This window comes from Perna viridis, chromosome 3 (assembly GCF_037379345.1).
Source record: "Perna viridis isolate PV_CMFRI_1.1 ecotype Kerala chromosome 3, ASM3737934v1, whole genome shotgun sequence".
Classification (NCBI taxonomy): Eukaryota; Metazoa; Mollusca; class Bivalvia; order Mytilida; family Mytilidae; genus Perna; species Perna viridis.
The window spans coordinates 54,517,606-54,532,895 of NC_142447.1; the positions used below are offsets into that span (position 1 = coordinate 54,517,606).

At 32.8% G+C, this 15,290-nt stretch overlaps 1 long non-coding RNA gene across 1 annotated transcript; it reads right to left on the reverse strand.

The window, feature by feature from the left end:
• Window positions 1-7,306: 7,306 nt before the first annotated feature.
• LOC148622938 (uncharacterized) lies at window positions 7,307-12,133 on the reverse strand. Its single transcript, XR_015920894.1, has 3 exons — window positions 12,021-12,133; window positions 11,339-11,440; window positions 7,307-8,639 (listed from the first exon to the last, which is right to left on the reverse strand). It is a non-coding gene; the product is annotated as an uncharacterized LOC148622938 (long non-coding RNA).
• Between the last annotated feature and the right edge of the window lie 3,157 nt (window positions 12,134-15,290).

Genomic DNA, 15,290 nt, shown 5'->3' on the forward strand with positions numbered 1-15,290 from the left:
GTCTTTTGGAAACGGACACTCCATATCACTTAATCCTGATAACTACCAAAGATCTTTTGTAATGACGACTTTAATGTTTCCTTGTACCAGTTGTAATGTGCACATCGATATGAATTATGTTGTGGTTAATAATGATTAAAACTATTTCTCAAGGAAAAACATTAACGATTTACGCTTATAAGGTAAGATACATGTAGTACAAACAAAAAGTCGAAATGGAAATAAGGTAACCAAAAGATACAATCATGCGAACCAAAACTATAAAATGGCATTTTGTTTTTGATAGTAACTTTATCATGGTTCATAATCAAGTAAGCCCGCTAGGGCAATTTCTGATTTTAACCATGATGAAGTAACTTTTTTGAAACAAAATGTCATTAATTCCATTTTTATTGGTAATTTGCTATTTATGAAAGAATATTATAATATGTAAAATTTTTTCCCAAAAAGCATTACTTAAATGGGGACTATACTATTGGATGACCACTGATCGTCATACGGTTCGGTTGATGGAACTACGTAACAGAGGAAAGTTGGCACATACCAAGATAAGTTTGTTACCAAATGTTGTGCATTATCATTTTAAGGATTATTTTATTTCTACAAAGGTGAGTTACAATATTCCAGTTCTCTTGAAAATGAAGTCACTCCTGTACATTGTACATAAGATCTAAGTCCAAAAGATGATGAACAAAGTCAGTTACCTGGTTACTATCCATGTGCTATGCTTCATTTTAAAATAGTTCCTTATAGTTACTATTTAACAAGACAAGATTAACACCAGCTACATAACTCGTAAGATCTTCATGGTTTTCCAACTTAACTTTTTCAGCGGGAAAGCAGACAATATACAGTATACAATATGTACCTTATTGATTTATTTGATCATTTCATGATATATTGTAAGTGTTTAAGAGCATTGTGATATTACTGCATGTACATGTACCGCATTTCTTTTGCATTTGTTTACAAAATATTGTTTACAGTAAAGGTCGCAAGTACGAACTTGTTGGTCGTTACAACGTCATAGTATATGCCGATGATTTCTTATTTCATGTCAGTTTGCCGTTCCAAGCATTTTCAGCAAGTACACATCAAAGTAATGTTGCTCAAATTACCGATAACATTTGATATCGCCTGTAATCGACCTAACTTCTTTATTATTATCAACATGATACTATTGGAATGGTATGTAAATATAGTGACCATTTCAATAGATAATTATCGATTTAACAGGGTTAAGAATCAATTAGAAATAGAAAAAGTAATTACGGGAAACAGGATTCTAGAGGAAATCGAAAGAATGTAGTCCAGGGACAACAATCAGACACGGAAAACAGACACACACAACAAATAAAGAAATAAATAACCAAAATAATACGAAAAAGCATCAAAAGTAAATGAGCAGCTCGACTCCACTAAAAACTGGAAGCATGAACCAGGTGCACCGGTAGGGCAAGCGTCCTCAGTTTTTTTAGAAACATCCGCCGAGCTGCTCATAAAAAAATCAATTCCTGGGTACGTGGAAAAGAAAAGGAAAACTTAAAAAATTGCTTAAAATGGTGCAGATGGATACACCGTAACGACCCACGAGTTCATGATGACGACCATACAATTTCTGTAGTGATGACATCAATTTTCAGCAGCATAACCTCGTTCCAGAAGCCTAATTGTAGGAAGGCTAGCGCGATACAAAAAAATCTGCGTAGAGAGCAGCTATGCGAGTGATGAGACAAAGAATTTCTTTCGTGAGAGGATGAAATACCAGCGCAAATTATGGACAATAAAAAATATTTTTTAAGCAAATGTAACTCAATTTATATACAATCATATTATGATCGGTTTAGACATCGCCATCATTATTCACAACTAACATTGAAATGTTACATTGTCAACGAAAAGCTTCAGTGACATCATCCATGTTTTTTTATATTTTGCCTTTCACATCTCTTTTTCAAAGAAAGTATGATGTTCACTACTCAAAGCGAAACAAATGACGTAATATGAATATATTAAGTCATTTCTACGTAACAAATTGCATCCGATTGATTATTTTTTTTAATTCATGGCATTGAAGGGTCAGGAGAATTAAGCAACATTATTAAGGTAATAAATATAACTAACTCAGATATTGTACACCTCCATACAATAAGCAATAATTCGTTTTACAATACAATTAAAAGTTTTAATTAAAAAAGAGAGAGGGACAAGGAACCCGTCTTAAAAGACATCATCAGATACATAGCGACCATTTATATATAATTCAAAGAAAACAAATGAAAGACTTATAAGTATGATAAAACAAAATTAAATGTACATTCACACAAATTATGATTCATTGAAATTAAGATTTTAAGAAAAAATATGAGTGTATTTCGATGAAGCTACAACCTTGACGTTTCCATATCAAAAGTAATCGGTCTCTTTACTTCGACTCTTAGCCATGAAATTTTAATTTACATCAATCAAACTGAAGTTAAGGAACCAAAAGGAAAGAACAGGCATTGAGTTCTACGATTTTAATCAAACGTAGTTGATATAAATATGAACTGTATCAGAAATGTTAAGATTAAAAAGGAGATATGTTCTTAATTGTTGTAGTCTTTGTAATAATATGCAAATGTTGTAATATGTAATATGTGATACACCCCAAATGGCTACAAAACATTTTTATTTTTGTTATTAAGTTGCTTTATAGGTCTATATGATGAAATGTATAATTATTCATTCCAACCTGTCTGCTCTGATGAGATAATCCACATTGAGAATCGAACAGTTTCTATTGTATTTTGGTGACATTTACAGTATTATCTCCTTTAATTTTGAATGCTACAATACATTCTATATATTTTTTTAACTTCTTAGAACAGGGGTTATATGAAAAGCCACATGCTAATTTTTATTTGCTATAACATTTTAAACAAAAAATTAAAAAAATGTAAGCTTTCCAACCATAAACAACATTTTGCATGATTCTTATCTTGAGTGCTACTTAAGAAAATAGTAAGAAAAAGTTTGTATTATAATGTATAATTCTCAAATAAAAATGTAAGGAAACTGTATACATATGATTAAGTGCTCTTGGGAAAGTAAGGTCACAATTTATCAATTTATAATATCATATAGAAGTATTAAAGTTTTATGAATTTACCATGTCACTTCAAAACGAAAACATTGTAACAAGAAATAAAGCATGCATGACACTTATCTCAAGTGAACACTGTCTAGAAGCGTTTACCAAAAACATTAAACATTATAGGGCCTCTCGTGCACGCTAAAGTATTTCTGTTTGCTACAGTTGGTTATCCATTTGCCTAACTGTGATGACGAAATAAGTTTTGCATTCGTAAAACTTTCGGAAGCAAAATGTCAACAGCCATGATTAAATGATAAATTATTGAATTTTAAATTATGCAATTTGAGAAAGAGTTATCTCCCGTTGCGAAAGTTTGGAGGTCTAAATTCATTACCTCAATATGTAAGAAACAAACAAAAACAACTATGAACAATAAATGACAATACGTAATTAGAACACATGTTAATGAGGGAAAAATTTGGAAAGTTGTTCGTAATTTTGGATTTTTTTTTCTGTGTCTTTCCACGCTTGCCCCAACCAAAAAAAATTATACTCACAAATGCGAAAATATATATATATAACGCATATTTCATACACAAATATTTTCATAGAAGCAAGCTTGGGAAGACATTTGACTTTGACGCTGAATGTACAGAGTTGTACCCAATTTCCAGTAGGCTGAACGTTAAAGGAGACCAGACACAATTGTCCAATTTCTAATATTGAAACATTGATAATATATCACATTTTATGTATTTTTAAAACAAGATTAGTTGCTTGGTAAATAATGAAAAAATAACTATTTTTTTAACATTTTAATCTTACGAATTTATTTAGGCCCCTAAAACCCTTGATTAGAAATCGTCCTTTGACGCCTATTACACATCAATTAAAATGATCTGCCGTGTAAGGTTGGTGATCGTGCATCATTTAAACTGACCCTTCGTTCCTAGATTCGACACAAGACTACACGTAGTTGAGCATAACACAACTTTGTTTAGTGCTCCGATCAGATATATACGATACTACCTGAAATGTTATTGTAGAGATATTAAATAAGCACATGGAGGACCTTTTTTAAAACGTTCTAACTGTGTATCCTGGGTTGCATGGGAAGTACAAACTTTCTGGTGTATTAAGATTTACAGTAAAATTGTTTGGTGCACTTTTTATGTCTACGGTTTAAATACTGCACTACTCCGTTTTATAGTTGCAACTCACTGCTAATATAATTTTCTTCCAACCAACAAGATCTGCTATTATCATAGTTCTATTGAAAGGCTTAGGAGTTGAACAAGTACTTCTATTCACGTCAATAGCATACATGTGTAACGGAGAGGCTATAGATAAGAACTGAATGTTGTCATCTTTATCAAGTAGTATTCTCTGTAGATTTCTATATAAAACACATTTAATGAACATGTCAAGAACTAATCAGCTACAAATTAGTTCCCAATGGTTACTTATTATATATTTTAGTTGTTGCATTATTACCTCCGAGTAAGTACTGAGAAGGAAGTTTCTAATTATTTAAGAAAATTGTACCAATTTATACTCATAACATATTGTTGTTATGATTTTTACATACAAAGTATTTTAGAAAATAGAGCTTTAATAATTGTATCATTCTAAAACATTTAAATGAAAAAAAAATATATTGTTTTATTCAATTTCTGACGAATTACTAGCATTTGATTCAATTCATCGTTAAGGCTTGACTAATCATCTTTGTTTTACGAAAAAAAAACATTATTTATCTGTTGCAATCGATCATTTCCGAAATTTCATTAATTTCTCTACCAAATCACTACTAAGCGTTTATGTGACAAAGGGGTAACAATACGTTTTCAAAATATAAAATTGTAATATTTTAGCTAATTCATCCTCAGTTAAAAAAATACAGACTGCTAAACTGACACCAATTGACAGGTATATTAACTTTGATGTTTAATTGACATGAGAGATGAGACTCTGTGTATAACTTTTCTAAAAATGGGTTATTGAATTTGATTTACGAAGTAATTTGGTTAAAAGGCAATGATATTACAAAATATTGATAATATTTCATTCAAATTTGACAAATTAAGGACAATTTTAAAATGACATTTGAATTTCTAGTCGCATTTAAATTGATCGTAAACCTTGCAGTAATGAAAGTTTTTCAACAGTGTCGATATTTTGCACATCATTTCATTCCACTAAAAGTCTAATATCATCATAATCATATTATATTGAAATATAATAAAGCATTAACATGTAAAGATAACAAATGTGATTTGTCGAAGTTTTCAGCATCAATAATGAATATTGCTAATAATTTTATGCATGATTGGCGCGTTTTAAGAAATATTTTGTTGCATCAAGTGCAGTTATCTGATCAAGATGTCTGACATCTTTACTTAAATACAAAAAAAATATATTTTATCTTTAATGTGTACTCAACGCTTTAAAACAGAAGATTTAACCTTTTCTCAATTGATTGTCAAAGCATGTCTCACCAACATGATACTGAAATGTTCGCTTTATAGGCTTTATGCTTTTCGTCTATTTTTACGTGTTAGATTAGATTATTGTCTTCGACTTTAAAAAAAAAAGTTATATACACATTAGATATTAATCCAGACAATCCTCCTTGCATATTTTATAACTTTTACTTATTTCTGTTTATGTTCTAGGAAATACACTTGATTCTATACAAACTGCAGTTTTTCTCTAATTAATTTAAAATGTGTTGTGCAATCTATATCTTGGGTTTATGACTAAGTGAGGGTGATTCATGGTAAAGATTCAAAAGCTTCCGAGTTAGAGAGTATAAATTATCTTTGAGCATTAGTACGACAGTGTTTCTTGGCTAACAATCGTTCGTTTGCAGACAAAGCGGACAATTGCTGTTTTTATTTTCAGTTGTCGATCCTTTTTATACTTTTTTTTATTCGCCCACCCTCATATTATTCTGTATTATTATTATTCCTGATTTAAATCAATCCTCTAGCATGCAATATAATGTGTGAGCACGAAACTGTTGACGAGGCGGTTTTCCGGGTTTTGCTGTTGAACTGATATGGGTACTAATAAAAATGAGGATTACAGTAGACAAAACATTACACATCTAATAAATGTTAAATGAGATAACAGTTTGGAATATACTTGTATCGACATGGTTTTGTATCTCAAATTAGTGATATCCGGCAGTTCGCATTGTATGCAATGTTTGAAATCTCTGGGAAAGGGACGAATATTGTAAAAACAGTATTTTTACTCTCAGTTTTAAAAGTTGCAATTCTAAATCTGTGAATAAAACTTTATTCATGACTATATTGATATATTTTGCATCAATTCACGATATTTTTCAATTTTGTTTAAGTTTGAATTACAAGAAAAAGTTTGTGTGTGGCTTTTCTTGCAAGCATACATAAAAAAAAATATCGATAAACGCAAATTCGTAGGATTCTGTGACGACAAGTCTGATTACTTAGTTTCATTTGAATTAAAACATTCTCTTTTCCTGTATAGTTTATGGGTACATTGAACTCGACAACTAAAAGTCTTTCGAGATTCGTCGCTCGCCTTTTACAATTCTTTAATTAAAACTATATCGTAAAATTTCACTACAACTAAATTAACAATGAACACATTACACACATCAAAAAGAACCATTGTAGCGGCCAAAAAATATCATCTTTGTTGTAATAACAAATTGTTCATAACATTACAAAATATATGAATAAATTGAAAATAATGTTTTGTGGCATGAGTTCATTTAACAAAGACGGCTGAAAAAGTAATTGATGAGACCAAGATACTAGCGGAAATGAAAAGAATGCAATCCAGGGACAAAGACCAGACATAGAAAACAGACAAATAGAAAAAGAACATAAAATAACCAAAATGATATATACAAAGCAATAAAAGTAAATGAGTAACTGGGACTCATTTATAAAAGCTATAAATTATTACTTTGTTTATCTCTCTGACATATTTACTTTCAGAAAACTATATCTGCACCCAAGAAACAATTTAATATTTTCACTCACATATGGTAAAGTATGCAATAAAAATGTATTTTCTTAATATGAAGTTGTGGACAAAATTAAGAGCATATCTGAATGTAAGTCAACTTTGAGCAATTCTTTTATCCTTTTAATGCAATTATTAAGAAATAAATCTTGGAGACTCAATTTTGTCATTGTTTTATCACGGGCTGACCATTAATGCTGCATTATTTCGCCGTAAAATATTTGCACAGATGGTCAACCCATGGTAAAACAATGATAAACTGGAATTTCCGTGATTTATTTCGATTGTAGTAGTACAATTACGGTAATTTTTTACATCTTCATGACCTATTACGGTAACCTTAGACCCGCCACATTTGTCCATATTTGGCAGTACACTTTATACTGTGTCAGTTGAAATGGTCGGTAGTGAAACAAAGTGCTTTGTATTATTATTTATAATGAAAGAAAGGGCGAATTAAGTAGAATGACGTTAGATATGGCACTAGTTGTTCGTGTTATAAGGTTACACATTGACAGGTACAACGCCCGGACTTAAACGTTTCATTCATTGACTACTGTTATTGTTTGTTTTCATACATGATGGCGTAAGTAGCGAACGGTACCATGTACGTGTGTAAGTGATTTCTACGGAATATAATATAAGTTTTCCAAAACATAACGTTGTAGTAGTATCGATCTGGGACGGAGTATAATTCCAGGGAAGAAAAAAGTCGATGGCGACTTTTATTACGAGACTATATGCGAGGATCTCAGTGAGGATCTTAGAAAACACAACATTTTCATATATATATATATACACTAACCTATTATGTAAAACAATATTACATCACAACATAGTATATATGTGAATGTCCAGTTTACACGAATTGTGGTATGATTAATTGACCCATTCAATTCAAAAGTATTTGACATTCATTTGGCCTTCGGGTATAAATACATTTCATTTGACTTGTTTATTACTGTTTTTTCACCAAGATATTTTTGTAAACATGTGTATTTGACTGGGTATTCCTGTTGTTGTATAGACAATTGATTTTCAATAATATGTTCTTTTGATTCCCTTTTTGGTTGGTTTCATACCCTTAAGTAAATATAATTTAATTAGTAATTAACATGAGCAATCATAATAGCTCTGAAGTCATATAGTGTCCTAGCACATTCCTCCCTTTCTCAAAACTAACAATTTTATTCAATAATGTCTAACCATTGTCCTATCACATTTCCTCCTTTCCTTAAAGAATTATCGCAGAAAGGCCGCTAACCGTACTTTTGCGTTGTGGTAGTACTCGCTAATTGTGTACAGTTAATTTATGTCGAACAAAATCTGTTACCAGAAACTAGGTACACATCAAATGAGAAAAAGTTTGATGATTAAGAATATGAGTGAATTCCTCATAAATTGCAGAAACGACCAATATTGGTACACTACCCGATATCGTTCATCGCTATCCAATTGATCGCCAATCACTACAATTGTAAACATGCATTGTCCGCCACCGCATGAAGATCCTAAATGAAGTTCCTCTCTCCGACCGTTCGTCGTACTGGAACAACAAGAGTTAATTAAGTAAGTTCAATAGTATGATAACATATTTATGATTTTATTAACAAATCATCCGCGCTCCAGCTCTCCATTGCTCCATAATTATAATATAAATGTTTGATTATACAGTTCCTTTAATCTCTGTTTCCGCTACGTATTATCTTTAAACAAATTAATTTTGGGGATTTGATACATCACATCTACCCCAAAGAACTTGAGATAAAGGATACTACAGACACTGTAGAGTCAACCTCATATCTTGACCTACATTTAGAAATCGATGGTAGAGGGAAACTATTGACCAAACTTTACGACAAACGTGATGACTTTTCATTCAAAATTGTCAACTTTCCTTTCATATCAAAACTCATACGTTATGGCAGAGCTTGCAGAGACTACGCAAACTTTTTGTATCGCGACAGAATTCTAACAAATAGGCTTCTGAAGCAGGGTTATGTTGCTACAAGACAACATCTGTCGACACCGTTGGCACCAGTTTATACCCATTTTCAGCTGCTTTATGTGCGTCAGATTTGTTTCTGTTTTTTTTCTGGCCAACCATGAGTATCTGCAAAAACTAGCTTGTCGACAATAGCAAAATATCCCAACCTCAATTAACATGGCAATTCACAATGAGATACCTGCATACCCACACTTTGGAATTTGAAAACTAGTATCAATTGTTCGTAAATCTTTTAACTGATTGATTAGATTCTCATCGGTATGGTTTCCGCATGTTGCAATGTGTTGGGAAGCTCATCAATAGTAAAATTAGGCAAAACTAAATGAAACGGTTTCCATATTGTTAATTCTGATTTACTGCAAATTTCAATTAATCTTTGTAATGGTTATGAACTCTGAAAACGGTCTTCGCCCTTGTAATATAGTAAATGTGTTAAAAATCACTATTAGAAGAACAAGAAGTTTGTAACTTTACTAATCCAATAGGTTTGATTTATTCTTGTGGTAGATAATTGGGAAAGATGACGACAAACTACAGAGAGCCTAAATCTTTTTGTGTGGCTATTACCCAGAGACCTTCCCGTATGTGATGTGCCATAGGGAGAATCGAGTTAGGATAAATGAGTGTTTTACAACGTTTATTTAAGATATTTTTGTTTTTCGTAAAAAGAGTAATAATACACGTCTTACTTAAGTTTACTGGGTAGAGTGGACTTTTAATGCATGCTGCAAAACCTTACTAACAGATTGGAACTCTGTTTTAATTCGTCATTAAAACACATTGCGTTCTACCCTTATTAACTGCCAAAGCATTACTTTCCAATTTATACTAAAAAAATATGGATAGCTTGCCACAACGTGTGGACATCATAGGAATAGGTAAATTGTGTGAAAAATTTCCAATTCTCCTTGATAATCAAGCAAAGGTAAAGAAAAAAATAAATTAAATTTTACCATTTTAAATTTAAGTTGAACAGAAGTTAAATTTCCTTAAATAACCCCCGCAAGTAAAAATTAAGTACCATGAAATATTTAACACTTACAATATGTTTCTCTTAAATTTTAGTATTGTTTTGAAGATACAATAAACAAGACCAATGACCAATCAAATTATACAACAAAATAACTAAAATGAAACAACAACTAAATATGCATATGAGATACGAAAACTTACAACTGACAAACTAGTGCAAAACCACAATAACGAAAGTCACAGCCGTGAAAGCAAATGTATGCACTAAAACATAAATAGTTTATTAACATAAGCGCAATTAAACACACAAATAAAGGGGAAACCTACGATATTTATTATGTAAATGTTATATTTATCCTGCAAGGGTAATGTCTGAAATAGCGTTCCAAGAACTGATAATTCCTGCGCCGGCTTTGGAAAAACGACTCTTCTGTAAGCAATAGTGAGCGATCATAAATATACCAGAAGTGTTAACATGGCTGGTTCATTTTCATGTTCTTTAAAGTAAGGTGCCATCTACATAAGAGATATACTAACCCAATGTTATAACAACAGATAACTTCTAAAAATTTAGCAAAGTGCCAACGAGTTCAACAACTGACTACAATTTCAAAATGAGTAGAAGTCATTGACAATGAATAATATGACTACAATTAAAATTTTGTGAACAACGGAATTGTACATAGACCATCAAATAAAAACTTGAACTGTGTACCATCAAATTGACCACAGTATCCCGAGATCAATATAACAATCAACGTAAACGCACTGCTTAACAATCTTTTGCAAGACATCTAAAGCCATATTGAACTTCTCATTTCCTTTGGAGGATTTAGAATTAAGACGTTTCTTATGTGATGGAAGTATACGTTATGGAGTAAATGTATCAACTGACATATCGTCTCCACTACTTGATGACCTGGTTGACCCCGTTGAGCCGACCTTCGACGAAGAGGATTCTGAAATGTACTTATCAGATTGTCACGAAGAAAAAGGAGAAGAATTTTCACCCGAGGAAGTTGTAGTATTTATTTCCGTGTCAGTATCTATATCAGTTTCGGAAAGAGGTTCCTGCTTAATTTTGATACCTTTTACCAAATGGAGTGGAAAAAGTCACGGGGTGTCGTCATCAAACGATGAAGTGGGTTCTTCTGTAATTACCCGTTTGTGCCTTTTTGGTTTAATCAACTGAGCCAAGGGAATATTATCATCTGAAGATATCGCGTCGTCATTGGGTGTATCTGAACTTACTAAGTCTGACTCACCTTGACTGTCCAATTCTGACGTCTCTGGAGGTACCACATACCTAGTTTTGCGTAATTTTCTACCTGTGACTTTTGGTATTTTCCATTCCAACGGTGCTACTCCTAAAATGTTCAGCATGAGCTTTAGTAGGACTCTTATCTAACTGATTCTGATTAACCTTAACCCCTTGTAGAAAATTACGACGTAAATTCTGTAGGATAATTTTATGAAACTCTTCACCCTCATATTTTCGAAAAGGTTTTAACAAATTATCTTAGGAAGAACACAATCACTATTAAATAAAGCAAAAAAAATGGAGATTACCATAAAGACTCATTGACATTAAAACGAATGGCTGCTAAAGCATGGTTTAGATGTAAATCCCAAGAGTGCACATCGTCTGCAATTAATTTAGATAGAATATCATGTAATGTTCTATGAAAACGCTCTATTTTGGCATTACTTTGAGATGGTAAAAACTTGCTTTAACATGTTCTATTTGCATTCCTTTAAGAGTCTCTTCCATCATACGATTACAATTTTCAAGACTATTATCTGTAGTTATTTGCAGAGAACAACCATACCTGTTGCTAATATGCTTAACCAGCAGCTCAATGACATTGTCCGCATTCTTAGATTTTACTGCAAACGCTTCAGAGTAACCACTGCATTAATCAATAACAGATAAAAGCAATGACGCACCTGTTTCCGGTAAGAGTAGTCGGATAAGGTCCACTGAGGTCTAGACCAATACAAGCAAATGGATTAGGTGGTATGCCAGTCTGCTGTACTGGTGGTTTGATTTTCTTCAAATTTCTGGTCTGATAAGATACACAAGTAAAAATATAGTTAAACAAATGTTTGTACATATAAAGCTAATCATATTTACTTTTCAGTGCATCAAACATTCTGTCCGAACCTGGATGACCCATGTTACCGTGAACCGCCTTCAAAACTATTTCATGCATGTGTGAAGGGACATACAATCGCATTGTCGGGGATGTGTCGCTATTAGACAAAAATATAAACGGCCATATTTAGCTACAATAAACTTATTCTGAATGTTTTTCGTTGCTTTGCCAATTAACAGATCGTCTCTCAATTTAACAATGGTGTTATCTTTCTCTTGCTCACCTTTGAAATCCATTGTATCGAACTCGTCAGAACGATTTTAATCATGACTAAATCTAGATTTTGCTTATTACATGTGGCAAACTGTTTTGGCTCAAAATGATTAGAATTTAAAGTATTGTCTTGAAAAAGCATTATCACTTATATCGAGTTCCTGATAGTTTGCATTACTATCAACAGCGGCGCTATCTGCGGGCAATCGTGAACGAAAATCCGCCACTAAGTTGTTTTTGCCTGCAGTATATTCAATTGAACAATTGTAACTAGAAATAAAAGTAGCCCATAGCTAAATGCGCTTGTTTTGAATAGGTGAGTCAAAAATGTAATACAACAGCTGATGGTCTGTTCGAATAACAAATGTTGCGCCATGCAAATAATGATCCAATTTCTGTAACGCATAAAATATACTGAAAGTTTCTATTTCAATAGCTCTGTATCTAACCTAGGATTCATTTAATTTGTGTGATAAAAAATATGTGGGTTTCTCAAGCATTTATCCATCAGGCATCTCGACTAATTAAGATAAAACTGCCCCTACACAATATTTACTTGCGTCAGTTGTGAGTATAAAATCTTTTTGACAAATCTGGGTGATTTAACAATGGACCTGCACACAATTCGGACTTTAATAAATCAAAAGCTTTTTGTTGTTCTTCAGACTATACAAACTTTACGTTTTTGTCGGTTAGTTCAACAAGAAGAATAGCAATGTCAGAAAAACCACTGATAAAACGCCTATACCAATTGAAAAGTCCAAGAGCAGCTCGAACCTCTTTTACCGCTTTGGAAGATGGAAGATATCTGATTGCTGTGACCTTTTGTAAATCGGGTTTAATACCGGTCTCTGTAATAACAAATCCTAAATAAGTATTTCTTTTTGCAAAAATGAACACTTCTTTAATTTCAACTGTAAATGACGCATGTGTTCTTTAATTGACCTAGAAAATACTAGAACATCATCAAGATAAGCGATTGCAAACTTTTGACCACCCTTTAACATAAAAGACTTTAACTTCTGAAAAACAGAAGGATCATTACAAAGCCCAAACGGCATGACTTTAAAAGAAAATACACCCTGCGGGCATGTGAAAGATGCTTTCTGCTTAGTCTCTTCATCTAATTCAACTGCCCAATACGCAGATCTGGCTTCAAGAGAAGACATATACAATGCATTTCCTAACAGAAGAATATCATCTATTAAAGGCGACGGTCAACTCCTGGTAATTTTCTTCAATTTCCAAAAATCACAACAAATTCTCAAAGTTCCATCTTTTTTTTCTTACCAACAACCAAAGGAAAAGCCCATGGTGAATCAGATTCTTTGATCACATTTCGTCAAGCATTTTATCAATACACTCATATACCTCATGACGATAGTGCAATGGCACCCTGTACGGACGGAGCCGAATCGAATCGGTGGGTGATCCCCAGTATCAATGGACATTTTCAAAGTCTCAGTCCTACCTAAATCCCTATCAGTTTGTGCGAACACATCCTCATTAGCCATAATCAACTCATTTATTTGATCCCTAAATTTGTCTGATACCTGGACATGATTCTCCGATTCATACTTGCTAACCGCATTGATTTCTATATGTGTACCCGGCTCGCACCGTCGTACAAAATTTGAAATGTCCGTTTCCGATATAGTTTCATAAGAGATTGGGTGAGCGTGATCCAAAAAAACACCCAAGCCTAAGATGTACCGTTTGATTTGTATTGTTCGCGGTCATAAGTGCAAAACATCTACTTTGACGCATTTAAACTAAACTATTCCCTAGCATAATACCCGGATGAGAAGAAAGAAAACCCGCATTTGCGGCTTCAATTTGAATGAACTGACATTTTTTAAAACTCGGATTATACTTTAAGCTAGCTTGACAAACATAAACTCGTTGGGGTTTTAAAAATGTGCTGACCGACAATCGCACCATGGAAGTTATACGCGTGTCGACCTCTAAAGGTACATATGATCTTTTAATTCTAAAGAATACAAATCCTAATACAGCCTGACCCCATATTTTGTAAGCCAATGCCTGCCTAAAATTATATTCTTATTGATATTTTTAACTACATAAAATTGATGTGTCAAAACTTCCTTTCCAATTTTAAACTGAAGCTCACAAACTCCTTGAACATGTAATGCAGACCCGTCAACCCCTTGGACATGAATCCTAACAAATTTTGAATTTAGTTTGTTTCTCAAGGAATTAAAAATTCTAGAATGCAGCAGGGAAATCTGAGCTTCTGTATCGATAAGAGTACGATTTTGAATTCGAATTAAACATGAACTTGGTGTACCCTCTAAATTAATTTTAAAATTTTGACCCTTCAATTTTTTAAATTTCTTGACACAAATTTTCTTCTCCTTATCGCTTCCAGAATAAAGAGAATGTTTCAATGTAACTGAGTTCTATGAGGTGGTGAAGTGGAAGTGGACAATTGGTTGAAATATGACCAGGTTTCTGACATCAATAACATTTTAACAAAGTCCGATTTTGGAATCTTTGAGTAGGGACATTTGGATTCTTTAAAGGAACATGTGGACCAATCTGTGGTCTTGAAAATTCGGATTATGTAAAGGTATATGTATTGCCTGTGCAAACTTCTGTCGTTTATAGCCATTTCTAAAATTTTGAGGTTGTTCTAACGGTAAATTGGATGGTCTACAAAATTCCATGTTATGTCCCAACTTATTACACCTTTGAAATCTATAAACTTCCATTGGTTCGTGCAAGGATTCTTCATGATCATCATTGTGATTACAGGGACACCTAACCTGCCTGTCAAAGCGTTGCTTAGCATTAGGGTCACGAGACTGAGGACAACGATGAACTCATC